Source organism: Crocodylus porosus, unplaced genomic scaffold (assembly GCF_001723895.1).
Source record: "Crocodylus porosus isolate Cpor-Errol unplaced genomic scaffold, CroPor_comp1, whole genome shotgun sequence".
NCBI lineage: Eukaryota > Metazoa > Chordata > Crocodylia > Crocodylidae > Crocodylus > Crocodylus porosus.
The window spans coordinates 7,826,904-7,849,761 of NW_017728915.1; the positions used below are offsets into that span (position 1 = coordinate 7,826,904).

Here is a 22,858-nt window from a genome sequence, read left to right on the forward strand (position 1 = left end):
CCAGGCTAAAGAGTCCCATGTCTCTCAGCCTGTCATCGTAAGATCTGTTTTCCTGACCTCTGATCATGCGCGTGGCTCTCCTCTGGCATGGGACAGTAGAGCTGACACTGCTGGCCAGAAGCTACCTGCAGGTGGCCCTGGGAGCTGACAGGCCTGGTTAGAGGCTGGAGCAGCACCCTGCAGCCCTGGATAGGGTTGTCTAGGCAGCTGAGCAGCAGCTCAGAGGCAGGCAGCAGCACTGGGGTGCAGGCAGGCTGGTGAAGCTAGCCTGTGGCCTGCCAGGGGGACACAGGACCTGAAGTGGCCTCAGGTTCCCTGTTTGTGTGCCCCAGGGCTGAAAGTGTCTGCAGGATTTTAAAGCCTAAGGTAGGGGCTGCAATAGAGGCAGCCCAGCCCTGGGGTAGAAGAGGTTCCCAGGCCAGAGCCTAGAGCTGGCCTCAGGCCGGCCTGCTAGCAGCTACCCCAGACAGGTTGTGGGCCCCATTTCAAATATCAATGTAGGGCATCCAGAGGAAGCCGAGGTCTGAATGTCTCCCCCTCTTCTTCACATTTGTATTGCACCAAGTTAAACCTCCTCCAGAGTACCCTCAGTCCTCTATACTTAATGTTGCTGTAGTCATGGAAGTACAGTTTGGATAACCCCACAAGGAAGTCACCTCTGAACTGCCCCTAAAGGAATCTACTTTTAACTCATACAGTAAGAAGCCAGAAGACAAGCAATTTAGCTCATAAATCAGCTAACAAGAGAGAATACATTAAATATAGCAAGTGACCCCAAGTTTTAACTCCAGCCTCTCTCATGCCTTTCATCCTCTCTCAGCTGATATGTTACATCATTACTTAAACTTCAGGTAAATTTGCAGGTTTGTGGTGGGGGAAGGAATGCAGAAGCAGCTCTAAAGGAAATCTAACACCACCTTTTAAGTCATCTTTTGCATTGGCTGTTTTATACAGGGCAGATCTACAGGGTATAAGCTTCAGAGGGTGAAATTGCTTAATGATTTTGTTTCAAAGTAGATTGCCAGAATTCCAGACAGGACTTATACCTCTTCCATATTGTGTCGTATCTAAGAAAGATGCCCTTCCACAATCTATAGCAGGCCTATATAGCAACTATAAAGAGGGACTTGCTCAAGAGTCTCTTCCAGATATTACTGAGGATTTGTTTCTTGTTGCTTCAGGACATTTGGGAATTTAATTTTGTTTCAGGCAGGCAGTTGAATAGTTATGCCAGATGTATCACAGTATTTTTTATTTTATTATGAAAACTAACTCTGGACAGAATACAGAGCTGATAGACAGTAAAGCCAACTTATAAAAGTCATATGATAGTAGAGCTGTTACTAATAAATAAACACCAGTCTTTTGCCAGTATTTATTCAATAGAACAATCTTTGGAACCTATAAAGAAGACCAGTTTTGATATATGTAGGGGGAAGATTACAGATAGGTCCCTTTCTGACCTATATAGGCCTAGTTTTATCATTAGTATATCAACAGTTATTTTCTGTTGTAGCCTCAGGGAATTTCCACCATGAAAAGTTTCACTGTGACACTTTACTTGGGGCTGCTGTCATGTGATACCCATCTGGCACTCAGCTATTTCAGAGACAGGTGTCCTATATTTAGATTGATATAGCTGTATTTTTGTCTCTATGCCAAACTTACCTCCCCCTACACTCCCTGCTTTGATGAGGTATGTTTTTGTAACCACCATTCTCATTTCTGAGAAAAAGAAAAAGATAAAAAGAGGGAGCAAGTTTCTCAGGAGGAAAAATGCACTTATTATTTTCACAGTGTTTTGTTGCTATGGGTAATATTTGTCTTGGCCAGGGAAAGATTTGTTGTCACTGGCTGAGGTGGCCAACTTTTTAGAAATGTGTTTTGTTAAGAGAAGAATTTAGAGGGAGAACTGATTCATAGATTTCATAGACATTAGGGCTGGAAGGGACCTAGAAGATCATCGAGTCCAGCCCCCCACGTGAAGGGCAGGAAGTCAGCTGGGGTCATAGGATCCCAGCAAAATAAGCATCCAATTTACTCTTGAAGGTGTTCAATGTAGGTGCTTGAACCACCTCCAATGGCAGGCTGGTCCAGACCTTGGAGGCTCGGACAGTAAAGAATGATGATGAATGATGGACAGAAGTTCTGCATGTACAATCCACACCCCAAGCTCCCCATATCAAATACAGCAAGAATCTCTCCAACAAAGCACATTGAGACACGTTAGGTTAATGTTGTTCCGTCCTTGCCTGCCCCCACCTCATAAGTGCCCTGGAAATGCTGGTCCTGAGGGAAAATCTCTGCTAGTAAAAGGAAAAAAGAAGTTCAGATCAGCGCCCTGAAAAATCAATGTAAAGGTGCTGACAGGTTTCCTTGGAGCTTGCAAGCTCAATCAGGGTGCTTGCACTCTTGGGACAAGAATCTGCAGCAGGCTGTGCACACAGAATGCATGCACGTGATTGGACAGCTCCAGGGTGGGAAGCCTGAGAAAAGAGGGGAGACTAGCTGGGGAGAGGGTAGCTGAAGCTGTGCTGAGAAGGGCTGGTTCTAAGGGGGGACAGTTGCTTCTGAGAGGACTCCTGGCAGAACAGTTGTTGCTGAGTAAGCTGGTACTGAGGGCTGAGCAGCCACCAGCTACTGAGTACCCAGGATTGCCTAGTATCCTTTACTAAAGGAACAGGGGTTGTGCAGATGGGTTCCTCTCCCCACTCTTAAGATCCCTGGGTGCAGGGAGTCACTGAGAGGGAATCAGGGACAGGGGTTGCTAGAGGAAGTTCTCTGGCAGAGCTAAAGAAAGTAGCAGAGAGTTGTGGCTGTGTGGGAGCTCCAGCAGAAAGCTCAATAAAGTACAGGTTTCCCTCGATTTATGCAGTATATGCGTTCCTGGAGAACAGTGCATAAATCAAATTTGCATAAAGTGAACCCAGTTTACACTGTAACAAATAGGGATAGGTTCCCATGGTGGTGAGGGAGGGAGGGAGGCTGGGACTAGGGGCGGGGTGCTGCACCCAGGGCTGAACAAGGCAGCAAAGCAGAAGGAACAGAATGGCCCTCCACTCAGCCCCCGCTGCAGTGGCCCCGGGAGTGGCTGGCACCGTACCCTGAACTTCCCAGGGCTCTGACTGTCCCCACTCACCGCAGCCTTAGCTGCAGCAGCCCCGGGAGCAGCTCACACCAGCTGCCTGCACCAGGGCATGGCACAGCCCAGGAGCAGAGGTGAGTGCAGACAAGTGGAGCCCAGGTGCAGGGGGGACAGGCAGAGCACAGTGAAGCCCAGCAGCTGTAGGTAGCTGGTGCCGGCCACTCTCAGGGCTGCTGCAACTGGGCCTGGGGTGAGCGAGGCCACGGGCATTTCCCATCCCCTCACAGACTTACCTGCTTGGCTTATTGCATAAGAGCAAATTTACCGTGCATATAATGAATTATGGGTCTAAATATGCTCATTGCATAAGAGTGAATTCGCATAAGGAACCCGCATAAATCAAGGGAAGCCTATACAGCAAAGAAGGGGCACTTCAGGTGCCAAACACAGGGGAGCTGCCTTAGGGAAGTGTCTGGGGAATGGTGCAATTGATTGCAGACATCCAGGAAAGACTGGAAAAGGAAGAAACCCTAGTCTCCAAAGCATCCAGACCTAAAATCCTGGCAGGCACCCACATCTTCTTTCCGGGTGATGGCATTGCCACACCTCGTCTGAGGCAGAACGAGTGCCACTCCCCAGGGCTCCACTGCAGCCTCTCCACAGTGGGCTACTTTGCGGTGAGCAGAGTGATTTTTGTGGAGACTTGGCTGATTATGTGTATATACCTGTTATAAGTTGCTTGAGTGTTAAAATTGATAACGTAATTGCTTTTGCAAATAAATACTTGCTTTCTCTGCTGGTATAGTTTATTATTGAGCTTATTGAAAGTATTTTGTTTGTTATTTATGGGATGTTGAATTTGTCACTCAGTTACTATTGTAAATAATAAATTATTGTAAATAGTTATTTAGTGTGTGGTCTAGTGCGGGGAGGGGAGGACCACAGGAGAGCACTCCAATGAGTGGTGGCTCCCCGCCTGTAGAGGAGTGGAAGTAGACCGAGACCTATTGGCATCCCAGGATACCAAAAATTTGGACATGGCTGTGGGTAGCGCCGCCACCAGGGTTACATTAAAGAGCACATTATAGTTCTATTTGCTGCAGGATATCAGCACTCTTTTAAAAAGAGAGATCAAAGTACAAGGCATAGAAAGTCCCTTACCTGGGACATTTCTCCAAGGGTACCAAAGACCAGATTCCCATCACCCAGAGAGGCACAGCAAGGAGCTTGGTATAATGTGACTTTTCCAGAATAACTCTGAGAACTCCCAGGTGTTGGCCACTTGGGTGAGGACCACAGACTTTTGTTACTCTGCACAAAAGAGGCAAAACCCATTCTTGTAGGTTTCACTAAAGCATTTCCTTGATATGTCCCTCTCTTCTCTCCCTTAATCCCTGCATTATCCAGCGATGGTATAAAACAAGCCCTTAAAATCTCCATGGCTATACTTTAAAAAATAAGAGAGCTGGTTCTTCTGTGTACCTTCTTCTGGTAGGTGTGCCCCCCAATATACTTTGGTGAGTTGTTCCATGGCTTCTAGCAAGAGTTTTCAAAGCAGTCATCAGAGTAAGTACATATAAGGTCACTGCCATCCTTGATGTGCTAAAAAGACCTGCTTTGAGTCTAAAGCCAGCTGATTTGCCCCTTGATTTTATTTTCTTGGCTCAGTCTCCTCTAAAGAAGGCCATATGAGAGATACTCAGTAAAATTTGTGCAGAGCAAAGAAATGAAAGCAGAGAGCAAGCTGTTGGATGCTTGAAGAGAAGAAGAATTTGGTCTTGTAGGAAAAGGCTGCTCTATGAAGTCTGGGTGGAGAATTGCTAACAAGGTTAATATACAGGCTTACCCCCAGGACAGAGCAGGTTATTTCACTTAACCAAAAGGGGAAGATACTGTCTTTTTAGGACTCAAGAGATATTGCTGTTTCCAAAGATTAATAAAAACAACTGAGTAGAGTTTAGAAAACAACATGGATTTGCAAGGGGGGAATGGCAAGTTCAGCTTCTTTTCAAGAGAACTAGAAAAGAGCCTCAATTTGTGTAAATTAATGCAGTTGTATTGACTTTAGTGGAGCTGTACTTATTCGCAGCCAACCAAGAACTTATCCCTGTGAAGTTCAGTCCTGGTCATTTAGATGGCACGGAGGAACAGTAAGTAGTGTTGGCTTCAACAACAGCAGAAAAAAGGCACTGATGAAAGAGATGCTGTGGAAATGTTTACATGAATTAATATTTAAAATCAGCTGGTTGGAATCTAAGTGCACTTAAAGATGTTGCCAATGAAAGAAATAATAAATGAACTTTGTAATGCACACAGTGCAAGTATAACATCTCTAGGGTTTAATTTTTTATTGGGTTTTTGTTATGGATGAATAATAATGGTTATGATTAGGGCTGTATAAACTATCCACACAGAATCCCTTATGCATTCAAGATTAGATTTACAGAAGCTAGTTTATAAAGCTGTAAAGAAACTCTGCCCCTCCCTCACCTCCTCCTTTCAGGACACTCCCAGTAAAGGAAAAAAGATAATCATCATACAGAACTCCTCTGAAGACCCAAGAGAGCTAAGAAAGGTGGGCAGGCCTTCATGCCCTGAAGACATTACCTGGTGTGTATAGAACAAGGCCTGGAGGGAAAGGAGTGACAGGTACTTAGGCATCCTTTGTGTGAGATGCAAGGGTGGGATGGGCATTCCTTGGAGGTTCATATTTATTGAATACAAACTTCTGAGTGAACCAGTGAAATGCAAATAGTAACAGCTGAATTGCAAGACAAACTCCACTGGTTTCAATTCCACACCATGTCCAGCAGCAATATCTAGGGTTTAACAACTTCATCTTGGGCTGGAAATTGGGTTTGGATTTTTTCCCCCTTAATGGTGGTGGTTGGGAAGAATGGAGCTGTCTAAAAATCAAGACTGTTAGGACTAAGTTGCCACAGTGTTGCTGGGCCAATACCTAACCTATACACTGAAATCCAAGAATTAATCACAGGGAATGTTCTGAGTTACACAGACATCAGAGAGGGATGTAGTAACATTTTGTCATTTACTAGTGGAAAAGCAAGCCCCTTGACCAACCAAGCAGTGGCTTTGCAGGCTATCCAGAGATTGTATTTGTGGACTAAAAGTGATTCCAGAAGGGCCAGGGCCATTCCCAGCGACACCAGTGTAAGTCTGAAATAACTCCAATACAGTTAAGAGATACTTGTTATTTACACCAGTGGAAGACAGCAGAATTTGGTCCTTGATGTCTTTGTTCAGTACTTGCCTGAGCAAAAACCTTAGGATTTGGCCAAATCCTAATGGGCTTGTGGGGTTCCTTGGTAGGAAGGACCCTATCAGGTTATTGAAGTCTATTGTCTAGAGGCCTTTTTGGCTGAAATGATTTCCATGCTTCTCCTGAGGGCTGGAGTGTATGATCAACAACCAAGAGGTTGCAAGTTTGAAGCTATAGCAGAAGGACTTGCAGCACAGCCACATTTGCAAATTATTCTAAATACCTTGTTATAAGCACAAAGATACAGGAAGGAAGAACAGATCCTTCACTTTTATTAAGAACCTCAGGAACAATGAATGCAAGTTTCCTTGTTTGTTTTGCCCTAACAGGCTGCACTTTGATTTAGGCTCATATTTTTTCAGTTACAACCAGATCAAACTCCCATTGGTGTCAGTGGAATCACTTCCTTTTACTTTTTATGGGGAGGTGGATCTAGCCTACAGACTTTAGTCAATACATGTACAAAGCATGTCAGCCTTCACAGAAATACAGCCAACTTCAGGAGGAGGGTTTCTGTCTTATAACACACAGGAGTGATTTAGAATAAGCAGTAAAGCATGCCATGCCCAGCTGCAACATGGAGTTAGATGAGCAAAATGTAGTTACCCTTGCTGGCACATGGCCAGGATGCTGGATAAAAAGGCACTGTTCTTATGGGAGATGCTATTAGTATTATAGGGTGTATCCAGAAGTGCTCCATGCACATTTTACAGCACTGTAATTTAGAGCACTTTTTATAGAACTATAAAGTTACAGTGCTCTTAAACATGACAGAAGCACAGTGTTTGGTGGTGGGGAAGGGGGGTCCTGAGCCTCCCAGCACTTTTCAGGCTAGGAGGCAGGGGGTGCCCTACAGAAAAGCAGCTCTGGGCAGACTCCAGCCTACAGAAGTTATTTAAAGCACTGTAAGTTGCTAAAGTACTGTAAAATTTAGCACTTCAAATTTAATACCGCATTTAACAAGGGTTAATTTAAAATGCTGTACCCATTTTTAAAGTGCTGTAAAGTCATGCATTTCTGTTAATTCATGGCAGTAAAGTGCTTTAAATGGCAAAAAAGCAACTTCTGTACACACCCATAAGGACTACAAGAGGTAGCACATTCAGCAGCACAGGGCTCCCTAATGACATATTACAAGGCATTGATTCAGTGCATGCCTTCATGCATTTTCCATGATGTTTCAGCTCAGATGGACATAATGCCAACACTAAATTACCAAAAGTCCCATCAGGCTTTTCTAGAACTTCACTTTCATTTGAGGTTTCCATGGTTTAGCTCCTTAAGCAAGTGGAACAAGTTAGAGGAATGGGTGTCATTTGGTGATGTCTCCATGAGACAAAGCACAATGCTGAAGCTTTCCCCAAAGTCCATCCATTCCTGTGATCACTGAGTGAGAGGCAGAAGCTACTTAAGAAATCCAGAGGCATAGCAACCAAGGAGTAACCCCTGGGAAGTGGCGGCAGTGGCAAGGGCTGGACAAGCTGTGGTGGTTTCAGTGGTTGGGCTGTCACCCATGACAGCTGCTATTCTTGTGCCATCTGTAAGTGGGCACCAGGCTCAGTGCCCCAGTCACCCACAGCTGGTTACATTACTGAAGAAATCAGTCGCAGTTTAAGACAAGAGAATCCTTATGTCTCCATTGCACAGGGCATTGCTTTGGGCTATGCAGCCTCCTGTCTATCTCAAGTTAAATCATGTAGCAGCATTTAGGGCTCAATTCTGAGCTTGCATCTGTTTTACACAAATAACTTCAGTGGTGTTCTTCCACATTTGTGATTCGGAACTCACTCCTGAGGCCAGTCTTCAGGGTTTTTTAAGAAATTCACTTCTTCCCCCCCACCTTTTTTTTTTTCTTCGTCTTTGTCTTGGGCAAGGAGGAAAATTCAGATTTTCATCTGTTGTTCTTAAGCCTTTCTGCATCCTGCCTCACCTAAATAATATTTGTAATAATACTGCAAAGACTTTCCAGAACATATGCATCCAAAATGATGGTCTGGCCTAACAAGCCTGGAAGTCATCTACAGGTATGTCTCCAACCCATTATCCTTGCTAATCAAACTGTCTCTGAAAAGACAGTCATGGTCCCTCCAGGGACTCTCCTGATTAAAGGACAGAGTGATGAGCTGTACTTATGGCCTTGGGCAGGAGCCTGTCCCATGCTGATTCATTTACCCTCCTCCTCTATTCACTCTGTACAACATAAACTTGTGCAGCTGTTGTCACATTCCTTCAAGCCTCTTCCCCTTAGTCTAGCTGCTGTCTCCTGGGTGAGGACAGCCTCGGTTGTCCATCTCAATACTGCTGCTAAGATTATTTCCTGCCAACTGACCACACCAAGAACAGAGGCCTTACTCAAGATGTTTCTAGTCCTATACTTTGTTTGTTTTATTTTTATCACAGCATCTTAGCTTTTTTTGTCAACAGTTCTATCAGAAAGAAACTTAAAATGAAGAGCAATGACGTATGTGCCTGGGAATGAGAGAGGGCTATCATAGGTTCATCTTTTAAATGGCATGCCTATGGCATGAATGCCAGATACCCCAGCATGTTTACTGACCCCTTGTAAGCAGCATGGCTGTAGCAAATGCTTCAAAGAGACTTAAATGTAGAGGGGATACTGACCTTACTGAGCAAATTTAGATCACACAGTCCGGAACAAAATCACAGACGTGGTGTTAATGTGGGAAACTGAGAAGTGGCTTTTGAGGGGAACACTGTAAGGGAGGTTTGACAATGGGCTAAGAAGGAAGGAACAGAGCGAGATAGGCAAGATGCTTGATTTTGATATGACACCAGTAGCAGCAACCTCTAGCACCTAATGTCATGTTTATATGTCTTCTGTCCCAACCCCAGGTCCACCCTTGACAAAATACATCTTACCAACTTTCTCCCACTCAGGTATCCTTAATCTCTGGTGGTAATTATAAGTTGCTCAAAGCAAATCTTAGTGCCCCCTCAATCCCTAACATTAGTCTCCCAAGCGAGCCTGTGCAGGGCCCTAGGGCACCCACTGCACCACTCTGAGCCATTCACTCGGCTTAACTGCCAGTCTTTGGCATGTTTGAGTAGAAATGAGTGGATGGGATTTATGTGGTCAGTGATGAACCCAAGCTCAGGCAGAACACTGTATAGATGTGCCCTAAGATGCCAATCTGCCTGTACTGCATCACTCAGGTTTATTCAAATAAATAGAGGTAGAAAAGGACTGAGTCTTGCTGTTTTATTCGTATCAACCTGCCATTGCCCTAAATTAGAACTTTTAAAATATGGTTTAGGTCCTAAAAATTCCCATGGGCTAGGCTGAGTCCCTTGAGCCTAGCCTATGGGACTATTGCAGTCAAACCTGTGCATTCTTTTTGCTGTTTTAATGAATCCCTTACTCATTGCCAACTAAAGAGATTCTAGAATCGGGACTCAGCTGACAATTTAGTTGATGATGCACAAGCTAGAACAAAAACAGAGCTTGCTTTTCTGCAGCTGCAGTATATTGGTTCTGTATTGCTGACAAAACTAATCTTGGTCAGCAAGGAAAGAATATATGATCCTTACATAGGGAGAAGAGTCTCAATACAAATGCCTTTGTCTATATAGTCACTTTAATATAGGGGAGTTGGACATCATACTAACATCTCATGGCTGTACGTTTGGGCCTGGGTTGCACTTGGGGGTAGAATTTGGCTCTGAAGGAGTCAGCCAATTAAACAAACAGGCTGTAGGAAATTGTAGAAACTGCCTTCCCACCAAATCATCAGTCGGAGCTTGCATTGGGCTGAGTTAGTCTTGGTCTCCCATTGCTAGGGTATTTAAGAAAGACAATCAAAGAAATTAAGGTTGGTAGGGACTTTAGGAGGTCTACTCAGGAAGCGCGTCCAGACAAGCACACAGGTGCCTCTGCAAGAGACACGTGGGAACAAAAAAACATTCCCTGTGCTGCAAATCTGCAGCACGGGAGCAAAATTAGACCCCTGCAGCTCCCCACCCACAATGGCTGCCCCGCCCAGCCCGCATGCCTACATTTGTGGACGCACTCGGAGCACATCTAGATGAGCCCACACGTACATCTTGCAGCATCTCAAACCCCTTTGAGATAAAGCATCCCGTGCACTGCAAATTTGTAGCAAGGGAGCAAAATTAGGCCCTGGATATCCAGGGGTCAAACAATACCCTGGGGGGGAGGGGGAAGGGGTAACCTGAGGTAGCCAGAGTCTTGGTCTTCCACAGAGATTCTCTGGCAGTGTGCCAGCGTGTCTCTGTGGCTGGCCTTTTCCCCAGTCCTGAAGCACACTGCCTGGCTATGCGATGCAGACAGCGGTGCAAGCTGCAGGGACCTGGATCCAGCTTTTGCCAGGTAAGAAGGAGATTGGGGGGCTGGAGGAGGGAGGAGGAGACCTTCCCCAGGTCCCTGTTTGTTCTCTCCACCCCCGATTTGTTTCCCCAGCTCCATGTTCAGTCTCCCAGCCCCCTCACACTCACCAAAAAGAGCAGGAGGCTGGAGAGAACAGGGGACTGTCTCCAGCTCATTTCCAGGGGCTTGTCTCCAGCCTCCTGCTGGTGTCCAGCTTCCTGCTCGTTCCCTGGCTTGTCTCCAGCCTTGCCTCAGAAAAGGCAGTGTCAGCAGTCCCTGTGGATGATCAGCGCTTGCTACAACCACCCCCCCTACCTCCAGCTAAATAAGGCAAAAGGGAAGTGTAATAATGGAGAGAGGTAGAGATATGCATATCTTTTTTAATACTGTTCTCTGGGAAGGGCTCTCTTGCTAAGCATGTGAAATGTCAGCATGATTTTTCTTGGAGATCTGTTCCACATCTTGACAACATAAATTGTGTTATGGCAGTATTATAATCCTCGCTTAAAATGAGGTTCTGGTTCTCTGTGGACATTTTAGGGATGTGGACCAAAATGGGGAATGTGCCCCAGTAAGGAATTGTGAACTGCTCTGCAGACAAGGACTATTTTCATCAGCAAGTTAAAAAGGATTCAGTTCTTAAAACTGAATTACTAGAGGTAAGCTCTCCCAATGCACTGAAATGTTTCCTTTAGTACACCAGATCATAGGAGAGACTTATTGATTCAATTACACTTTAAGTAAGCATTTCAGTATGCATCTTTCAGCCAATTTGTTCTGATATCCATCTGCCATGAGCCAGTTTTCTGTAGAGCAGTGGCATTTAATTTTCCATACTGTCTTCTTATTTCCAAAATGAGTTTTATAGTTCATATCTAGATAATCAGTAGACAGAAAAAAACCAGCACCATTTCAAATTGCTCTTTAATTTTCATTTGTAGAAAATGGAAAAGGGGACTGGATGATTCAGTGGACAGTTGAATGGGAAAATTATTGTATGATCACCAGTTTATCTCTGGCTCTAGACTCCATGGTGAGCCTTTCTATTATCTGGTGCCTGTTTGGTGACCTTCGTGAAAGAGTGAACTGGGCTTCTCAGTTCAGCTCTAACTACCAATATTAAAATATCCATTATGTAAGCACCTGTCATCCTGAAGAATGTGAAACAACTTTATTACTATATACGGTGAAACAGACAACAAAAGTTACATTCAATATGTACCATGTGGTCATAAAACAATAATTATTAAAATATCCCCAGTAGGATTTTAACTACCGATCAACCAGAAGCAAACTCTGCTAATGTTCTGCTGGCTCTTTGGTTTTGCTTTAAATGCAGGACCCTTAGAATGCAGCCACCTTTGCCGAGGAAGAAGGAAGCCAAGATACTAATTCATCATATAGCCTAAAGCACAAAAAAGTGAGTGTGCCCAAGGACAATAGGACAAATGTCTTCTTTAAATGAGGAGCCCTAAGAACTGTAGCAGCCATTCAGGTTCTAATTTCTTAAAGTTTCTTTGTGACAGCTCTATAAACAGTTAAATACACAGGCTCCCACTGCTGTACGTTGGATGGCTGAAGGCATGAGTTGAATCTACCATGGTTTGAATTGATAATTCCCAGAAGCCCGTTCTTATACAACCCACTAAATCATCTCCTCTCATAATAGACAACCATCACCATGCATTATCACAATTAGCACTAATTGTACACTTATTTTCAGTCTCAGCAGATGGGCTCAGAATTCACTGAGTCATGGTGAATTGCTCCATCTTTCATGGAAAGTAAGAGGCCATGTGATCCAATGTACTAACCAGGAGTCCAGGAATCCTTTTCCAGCTTCTGCCACTATCCTACTGCCTGACCTTGTACAGATCACTTAATCTCTCTATTTGTTGTCTACTTAGATTTAGAAAGACAGACAGTCTCTACTTTATGGGCATGGACTGTACCGTTTACAATGGGTCTCAGTCTCTGCTAGACTCTCAAAGTGCTCCTGTAATACAAGACATGAATCTAGGGCTGCAGGGTGTTTGTGATGCTACATAATGTTTCTTGGTGGTGCTAAAACGTGATTACAAAATTCACTCTCACATTATCATTCCTATTAAAAATAATACATAAAGCACTATAAAACCCATGTGATCTCCTTTTGTGCCTGTTCTAAGTACTACATAGAAAAGAGTCTGTGAGACAGAAGAATCAAATCAATTTGCCTCATAGCAGTGAGGTCCCTTTGATGCCATGAAACAAGTCAATAGCATAGTATCAAGAGGCATTTGTACCCACAGTTATGCTCCTTAATTCATATAGTTTATGTAAGATGTCCAAAGGGAAGAAGGGTATAGGCAAGCTGAGAGTGCCTTAAAATGCCTGGAATCTCAGCATGCAATAAAGAAAATACCATGGGCCAAAATTTACATCAGAGCTGTGCTTATTTACACCAATGATGAATTTGACCCCTGGTGCTAATTAGCAGATCTTACCTAATGTATATTTCAGCTGATAAGAATGTAACCATTCTAATGCTCACTGTATCTTAATGCCAGTTGCAATTTCCTCAATGGATTTTTTAAAGTTATTTCACCTCATCTTAACTTCATTGCAATCATGAACCACTCATGTGAAGCATTTGATCTTCACTAAGTCTCAAAGTTGCATGTCACAGGTTGAGAGAAAGAGAATAAATGTCTTTGTTTATATATCAAGATCTTGATTTTCAGAGCCAGTCTATAACTAACTCAGACCTTTGTGAAATGAGAAAATGATTATGGGGAAGAAGGTTGAAATTAAAATAAAACTGAAGACTGGGTTGGGAAATGAAAAGAAAAGCAGCTGAGACCTGAACCCCTGATTAAAAAGTATTTTTATATATTTTATGGAAGTTTGGAAAGGTGATTTTACAGTTTCTCTCTCACTGGAAGGTCATGACCTTTTCTCTCATATGATATTTGCTACTATCATAAATTCCTTTGAAGGCTTTGTTTGTAAGGATGTGCTCTATATAGGGCTGCAGATTGGGGCTACTTAGAAACTCAAATTGGAGAATGGTTTTACCCATTAAGGGAGTGGTGTGTCTTGCAAGGAGCACATTCAGACAGGGGGGCCTTGCAATTAATCTTCTGAGGGAGATCAAATAGCTGGTTTTGACCCACAGAGCCCTCAGTTGATTTGAGGCTCCCAAGGGACGTCTCTTCCTGGGATCTTGCTGCCATGACTGGTTCTCAGAAGAGTTGCCTAACTTGGAACTTCCCTGGTTGCTAACAAGGTGTTCTTCATGAGAGTTCCATGATTCCAGGTTTCATTTCACGTGTTGATTTGCCAGAATCTGAATTTGTTAACTTTACAGGCATATAGGAAAACCTATCTTTTCTTTCAGGCATTTTAATGTAAGGGTTCCTCCAATACTCATTGAATAGTCAGTGGGAAGTCTCCCATTGACCTTGATGGACTTCAGATTGGTCGATATGGGACATTAGTGGGCCTGGAAACTGGAGGATTAATTTAGGGAGAATGAATTGCTTGCATGGATAGTCAGAATTTCTTTTTTTTTTTTATGGAGAATCTACTAAAAGATATGTAATATCAACTTTGCTGAAAGAGTGTTGTAATTTTTCAAATGTAATTTTTAAAAATTGTAGGCTCTGATGTAAGAATTCCCAGTGCAAGAAAGAGCTGAGTTCCTAATTCGAGTCTCAATACTTTTACAAGAGTCGCTTGGAAATTCGTTTTCCACAAATCCTTCATATGGGTTGTATTGTGCTGGCACAAGTATTCACTCAAAGTGAACACAAGAGGACCTAATGTGACCAAAGCAAACTTACATTGACATTCAAACCTAACCATACATATGAGCCCCACATGTCCTGATATTTTGTTATAATGGAAAGTTTGGAGAAAAGGGCTGTAGTCCTTAGCTGTGTGATAGGACTCAAACTGTTATCATAAACATAGAATACACTTAAATCAGGGGTGCTCAACCTCCAGGCCACATCTGGCCCACAGAGACATGTGCGTCTGGGAGCTCCACATAGCCAGTTCCAGCCTCAGCCAAGTGACTACAGGAAAGGGGGATCAAGGCTGGGCCCCACCCCCACACATCCAGATTGGGGTTGTTCTGTTTGCCCCACCCCATGTGTCCAGACTGGGGCTGGGCCACTCTGCCCTCCTTTTGCATATATCCAGGTTGGATTCACTCGCCCCTTCCCCATCCCACCCCATCTCCTCCTCCACCCCCTCCCCTGCATATCCAGACTGGAACTGCCCTGCCCCTCCCCACCTCCTCCCTGCACATCTAGACCAGGACCAGGCTGCTTCCCACAGCTCCTGCTTCCCACCCACATGTCCAGACTGAGGCCGCTCTGCCTCAACCCAGGTGGACGAACCAGGGTTAGGCTGTACAACCCCCCAGAGCTGGATTGGGCCTATCCACGAGATCCAGCCCAGAGAGGGACCTGGCATTGTTTATCCGGCCCACACAGTGAAAAGGTTGGACACCACTGACTTGAACTATTTAAGTTTAAATTTAGCATCAGGAAATAACCAAAACATGTTAATTAGGGATTCTAGTTCCCCTTACCCAAGTAATCATAACTCCAGATGAGAAAATTTTGGCAGGTTTCATGGAAATACAGACTAATCTTTAGTACAAATTATATGTCTAAAATTGTCAGTGAATTGGATAGTTCTTATGGACTTCAGTAACTATGGTTCAGGTTCAAAAGCAAAAAAGTGAAAACAGGCACAGCACTCTACACTGGTAGGTGCCAGTGACTGCCCTAACTTTAGCAGCCTTCAGCAGCAGCTTTTCTGATTCAATGGAGTCAGGGACAAAGAGCCACTAAGGTGTAGAGAAAAAGCTTACCACAACATTAAATTCCTGGTGTGGCTTCTAAGACCTCATAGGGAATCCAAGCCTGCTGCACAGCCCATGCCTCAGTAGTTTACAGCATAGTAGAAGTAAGAGATGAAGAAATATTGTTCCTAGATGTTCCTAATTCTGTATTTGCTGGTGCTGCATTCAGTGCAACTTTAAGAGTTCTAGAACAAGGAGGCTCGAGCCACTTCATTTGCACACTTCTCCACAGGTGAATATGCCTCACTGTCCTGAAGTTTATTCTAACAATAGGGTTGGAGTGTTGTTGTAGCTGTGATGGGCCAGGAAATATGTGATTAGCAAGGGGTTTTTGTGGTATTTTTTTTGGACCAACTGTATAATTGAAAGCAAAAACTGAAAATTTGCACGGCAACCATTTACACACACTGCAGGCAGGCACTGTTGACTGACTTTTATCCTAATAGTATCAGTTTTTCAGCTTCTATATTTCAATTATACCAGTGAATGATTCCAAATAGCTGTTGGTCTCTTGTGGTGTTTACAACTTTCTAGTAGGGCTGTGCGAAGCTTTGGTCCCTGATTTGATTTGGGAGAGATTTGGTCCAATTCAGTGGCTGAATCTCCAAATCCGAATCAAATCGAAGGACCCTTTAATCTCTCCGAATCCAATCAGAACCCTCCAAATCAATTTGGAGAGATTCGGAAAGATTCAGCGATTCAGACAGACACAGTTTTAAATGTTTTTTCTACATACCTCTAGGTAGCAGTTGGCTCATGAATGCTGCAATGCTGGGGCGGATGGAGTGTCCCACAGAAGTGCAGTGGGGGAGGTCCCCAGCATACTCAGCAGCAGACCCGGAAGTGGACCAGAAGCGCTTCCCGTCTGCTGGGGAGCACGCAAGAGGGGCCCCCTGCACCTCCCTGGCTCGGTGACTGGTGGCTCCTGGATCTGAGGGGGAACCTGGGCTCTCCCTGTGACTGATCACTGAGTTAGAGGAGGACGTGGGTGGGGGCCTCTGCACACTCCCCAGCAGACCTGGAAGTGGACCAGAAATAGTTCCAGATTCACTGCCAATCATATGGAGGGCCCCTCCACACTCCTGTGTGACACTCCATGCACCTCAACTTCGCAGCGTTCACAAACCATGCTGGTACCACAAGGTGTGTAGAAAAAAAACATTTAAAGCTGTCCAAATCCCTGATTCTCCAAATCAGCATCGAATCTTCAGATTCGGATTCAGCCGAATCAAATCAGGGACAATGATCTGAATCAACTAATCAAATCTCTGTCCCAGATTTGGACCGAATCTGAATTGAATAGGGCACACTTCACACACTCCTAATGAGTAATATGGGGCTGGTCCATGAGTGGGCTTGAGCCCCCTGCTCCCTCTCCCACCTCACTATCAGATTCAGGGCACATGCCACATGCAATGCCCATTCCAACTAGTCTGGGATCTGTGGCACATGGGAGCAGCACCAGGGGCCAGACAACAGGGATCTGCAGGTTGTATCTTTGTGTACACAAGCCCAAAGCAACTATTTGCTTTGTTAGGGTTGACCATCACCTGACTACATCCCAAAAGGTGAATACCTTGATGGATCAACATTGTATCAAAATACACAGCACAGGATCAGATAGTGAAATAACTGCACCATTCTGTTGAGTAGCCTATGTAATGCAGATCCTCAGTCTGGAATCCATTTGAGGTTGCTGCAGAACTAAGCACAAAACACATGGAGATTTTTTTCCTGCAGCCCCAGGGCTCCCACAGTATGTAGGATCCAGGAGACAACTCCTGCATTCTAATCTTTTTTATTGGAGGCACCTTTGTCAGTCACTGGCCTAGCTTTGTGTTGTTTTAAATGGTTTTCATCTGTCAGCACCTAGAAATGAGGTTGGTAATTGTGTGAACTGCACAGAGAACTACTGAAGAAACACCTTTTGCAAGCTGCATTTCTGTTCTGAACATGCATGCCCCCCTCTCATGCCTCTTTTGCTTACTGCAGTGCCTTCTACCTGGGCTGGTTAGAACTCACTGAAGTGCAGGGAATGATGCAGGCCTGGACAAAGTGAAATGGCAAAGCAAGCCAAAGCCTCACCTGATGTAGACACCAAGAATCCCCAACTCAGAGACACGCTTTGATATTTTCAAGGGGGAGTGGGCCCTCAACATGTAATTCATCATTGGCTGAGGCTTGCTCTTATCCATTAGGATATAGGAAGTTCTCTCTGGGCTGTCTTTAGTTTTCTCCAGCGCTTGCTTGAGGTTTTCACCATAGAGATTGTTCCCTGATGCAAATAATTATCAGTTTAAAACAAATCCCAGATAGCTGCAAAAGCCATTTGATTCATTTCTACCTGAAGGCCCTGAAGCAGCCCTAAATGGAAAAGAACATAAACATCCCCTGCTATACAAACACAGGTAGCGGTAAATATAATCCCCATACTGCAGATACTGCATTGGTCTCCAGAGAACTCCTGGTTACATCCTATGGTTTAGACTCAAGGGTCCCTCACTGCTGTAGCCCTAGAATGTCTCAGAGATTATCTAGTCGTAACTGCAGTCCTCAGAACCTACACTGACAAAGGCTCACAAGAGCACAGCAGGCACAAAGCTACTGAACAGGCCCTAACAGGTTTGAATGCTGAAAAATCCCAGTACCTTCCAGGAGAAAATATTAGACACCTCCTCCTTGGCTCTCAAAACCAACATGCTCTAGGAGGAAAAAGAAAGGGATGGAGAACCTCAGCTACTAAAGTCACCAGAGGATGCTGAACAAGGACAGTAAAATGTTCCTTCTGTCTGGAAAGGGAAAGGGCATGAGGAAAAAAAAAAAGATTTTTGCTTTGGTGAGATTTTCTGCTACACCTCTCAGTAGTGCAGCACAAGACTTGCAGCTTGAAGGAGCATGGGGTGTTAGAAAGAAACCACTAACTATTCTAGCCACAGAGTATTACAGTGAGATACCTTGGATAGACAAGGCTCAAATACTGCCCTGAAAATACAAAACAAGTCCCCTAGTGAACACCAGGCTTCTGATCTCCGAAGTTCATGAAATGTGAGGGAAGTCAATACCTCCACCCTTTCACTGAGGCTTCAGAACAAATTGGTTTGGATCAGCAATGGTGATGGCAACCATCTGATCATCTTCTTTGCCCTAGAGGAAAAAAAAGTAGCAGTAGCAAAATTCCAGCATATTTCTGTCTGTATTTATATCTTTTCAAGCAAGCAGCAAGATAATCCATGTTCCAAAACAGCATAAACAGTAGCCCCACCTCTACCATAAGCCAGGGAAAATGCTCTGTCTCTCACTTGTGAAAGTTATGATACCACCTTTGAGAGATGGATTTTCAAGTGTTTTTTCACTATATCCTACTCTTGTGGTCTAATTGAAAAAACATGGGGAAAAAAAAAAATCACACAAGAGCAGCTGTGATCAAAAAGGATGCAGAGGACTGTTGCTTTACTCACAACTGAACTACTTACCATATCTAAGGCATAGGGCCAGTAAAGATTGCTCTCAGGTGAGCAACAGACTCTGCTTTGTTGGGCAGCAGTCTTTCTAAGGTTGCAGGCTGGTTCAGCTCCTGCTGAACTTTTTTGGTCACTCCGAGTTGGGTAGCAATGTCAGGACACTTGACTGCTTTGAACCTTTCCATCAATAACCCAGTTCTAAGAGGCAAACAAAGCAACATTTACCTGCTTTAATCTAAATTCCCTTTCCCCCCTTTTGTATTCAATTGCTAGTAGTTAAAGTCTAGGTGGGAGCACCAGTATACACCGTAGCCAACACCTGGACCTCTAACTTTTGCTGCTGGGAGCAGCACTAGCAAAGGCTGGACATCCTCCATTGTCTAATACTGTCTGACTTCCTCAGTTAAGGGTTTGCATTTACACAAACAGCAGTTTTAGCAGCAGCTCTGGCACTGGTCTGAAATACCTCATCACTAGGGATCCTGGTTTTCTGTTTAAAAATCCAAATATTTTTTGTTAAAAACTTCAAAATCCGTATTTTCTGTGATTAAAATGAAGCACCACTAACATTCTATATACATGAGAGACAGAGGTATTAGGGCTGTGTCAAGCTTTAGTCCCCAGTTCAATTTGGCAGAGATTCAACCTGATTTGGTGGCCAAATCTCCAAATCAAATCACAGGACCCTTTAATCTCTCTGAATCGAATCAGAACCCTCCAAAATGATTTGGAGAGAGTCAGTGATTCAGCCATAGACATAGCTTTAAGTGTTTTTTCTACATACCTCAAGGTACCAGGTAGCTCATGAATGCTGTGATGCTGGGGCGCATGGAGCATCCCACAGGAGCACAGGGGGCAGGTCCCCAGCACACTTGGCAGCAGACCCGGAAGTGGAGCAGAAGCACTTCCAGTCTGCTTCTGGATCTGCTGGGGAGTGCACAAGGGCCCCCCCACCCCATGCACCTCTCCAGCTTGGCGACCGGTGCCTCTTGGGTCTGGGTGCCACCAGGGTCCCCTCACAACTGATCGCTAAGCAGGGGGATGTGTTGGGGGGGGGGGGCACAGCGTGCTCCCCAGTGGACCTGGAAGTGGACTGGAGGTACTTTTGGTCCACTTTCAGGTTCACCGCCAAGCACATGGAGAGCCCCCCCCACACTCCTGTGGGACACTCCACACGCTCCAGCATCGCAGCGTTCACAAGCCACATTGGTACTTCAAGTTATGTAGAAAAAACATTTAAAGCTGTGTCTATGTCTGAATTGCTGATTCTCTGAATTAGCATCGAATATTCATATTTGGATTCAGCCGAATCGAATCAGGGACTGTGATCCAAATCAAAGAATCCAATCACTGCCTCCGATTCAGGCTGAATCAGAATCGAATAGGGCCTGGTTCACACACCCCTACTTTCTAGCATGTCTGTTTTCCTGTACCTGCTATAAGCCTCGATTCAGCAAAGCACTTGGGCATGTGCTTCAGTTGCACGGGATGCAGTAGGGTAAAATACATGGCTGGAAGCAAGCAAGCAAGCAAAGTTAGTGCACAAAGTCCTGAAGTGCTTCATTAGGTCATGAACAAGGTGCTTGGTCTATGGCAGAAATTTCAGGACAAAAAACAGCTTACTTATAAAGTTAATTTTGCAAAAGTTGCCTTTTTTTTAATGTAAATTTTGTGATGGCCGCTGAGCTCTGAAGGAAGCCATTTGCATCATGAATTTCCTTTGTGCTAGGTCTCATCAACTCCCTTGTTGCTCTATGTCATGTTCCCAGTCAGGAGACAAGCCAGCCATAGACTCCAGACTGAGAGCACCTGTAGAAACAACCAAAGCAGGAACTGCTGTGCCACTGCTGCCCTGTGCCCTCCAAAATAGGGGAGGTAGAATGCCACTTGGCTTGCTGGGCAAGTTTCTTTTGGTAGATGTGATGTCTTTTGTTAGACCAACTTAATGGTTGGAACCATCACACTGTTTGCTCTACTTGTGTTCTACCCCCAACTGTTTAGATCAGTGGTTCTCAGCCTCATTAGATTCAAGGCACACCTTGAAAAACACTGGCTCTTAGCTTTCATTTGTTTCTTGACTACAGAAAAATACCGTTGAAAGAACTCAGAAAGATCACAGCAGATTAGGATGTTTTTGATACTCGGGATCCCTATTTGAAATCTCTGGGTTTATCTTAATCATGTATAGGTGTTTGCACACCTAACAGAAGGCTCTCAGTACCCCAGGGTGCCATAACATCCCACTTTCCAGTCTAAGGCAGTGGTTCTGAAATCTAAACTCTTTGGGCCCAGGACCACTTGGTCATCAGTTTGTACAGTGCTTTGCACAATGGGATTCCAGTCGTGAGAGCCTTTGTAATGGAGCTTATGTAATGGACATGATTAGGTGAGGTCCAGTTTTAGGGGTCTGCTGAGCTTTCTTTCACCTTGGGTGTATACGGAAGAGACTGATGGGAACCTTGATCATGCTGTAACTTTTTGCACTTTACACAAAGCACTTAAAAATTTACACCGTCATGGAAACTAACAGGCGTTCAGTATTTGACGGTGGGGGGGGGGGGCTGAGTGCCTCTATGCACTTGTCGAAGCCAGGGAGCAAGGAGCTCTGAAGCCTTGTGTGGAAGCCAGCAAGTCCAGCTGCTACCCAGCTGTTCCCCCTCCCCCACCTTCCAGCTGGCTGCAAAGAGCCAGTCAGGATTCATTCTCTGGGGGGGGGAGGGGCGGGGGGCAGTGTGAGGGCAGCTCAAGGACTGTGCCCTCTACACCAGGCACCTTCTCCCACTGGGAGGGGGCCTCTTGGGACACCTCCACCCCCAGTTGCTGCCCTGCTGCTCCCCCTCCCCCACCTGCTGGCTGGCTGCACAGGGAGGAGACTCTCTGCCTCCTCCCTGTGGCAGACCAGGGGCATGACACATAACCCTTGTAGGGAACTGTATACAAGTTCCCTAAGGCACTCTAATTTAGAGCTCCTTCATTTACTCCCTGATTTAACAAGTGTTACATTGTCATATAATTGGCCATTTTAAAAGCTTTCTGTAACCATGTACATGTGTTATGACATGGCTGTAGAGCGCTGTCAGGGGCAAGTCATGTGAAAAATGTCACTTCTGTCTGTGTCCCTTGTGAAAAAAATCAAACCACCTCAATGGTGCATCAAGCCAGGCATCCAAAAGCTCTAGTCACCTCTGAAAACTCTTCCTTTTGTTGATAGCCAGGATTTACCATTATCTATCTCTTATCAATATTGTCTTTTTCAACTTTGCAAATGTCAGTTTCTTCATGGATTTGTCTTTAAGGGATTGAAGATAATGTTTTAATGAGGGGAAACTACGTTCCCAAACACTCCCTATTACGGAACTACTGTCTGCTTCACTCTGCAAGATTTATTATTAAAATAAACAGCTGCCACCATGAGTTTGTGAAAAGGTACAATCAGAAAGAACTAAAAAGGATAGAAGATTGTGACATTAACACAAGATTGATAATGAGAGTACTATACTGTAACTATTCACCACTAAAAAAACATACTAGCAATGTTTTTGTCATCTAGCAGTGACTAGATGAGTCACATACTCATCCTACAGTCCACTGGAAAATAACGAATCTGAGCCATGATAGAAGATATAAATAGCAAGCCAGGGAAAAGGGGGAAGCATAATGTGATCGATTGCTAGTTTTTAAGTCAGTCTCAAGAGGGACCAAACCCCTTTATGGAATTTTTCCATAAACTGGAATGGGCTTTGGATTTGAACAAAGATTTTTTTGGCGTCTGTGGAAAGGCATAATGCACATCCTGGTGGTTTTCTTTGGGCCAGAATTGTTTCAGGAGGAA

General features: G+C 44.5%; 1 protein-coding gene and 1 long non-coding RNA gene across 2 annotated transcripts in view; one reads left to right on the forward strand and one right to left on the reverse strand.

The window, feature by feature from the left end:
• The window catches only part of LOC109310332 (guanine nucleotide-binding protein G(o) subunit alpha), a 215,058-nt gene that overhangs the window by 19,989 nt on the left and 172,211 nt on the right, over window positions 1–22,858 (forward strand). The window lies entirely within an intron of this gene.
• Window positions 16,864–19,464, reverse strand: LOC109310477. Its single transcript, XR_002101212.1, has 3 exons — window positions 19,039–19,464; window positions 18,628–18,709; window positions 16,864–17,840 (listed from the first exon to the last, which is right to left on the reverse strand). It is a non-coding gene; the product is annotated as an uncharacterized LOC109310477 (long non-coding RNA).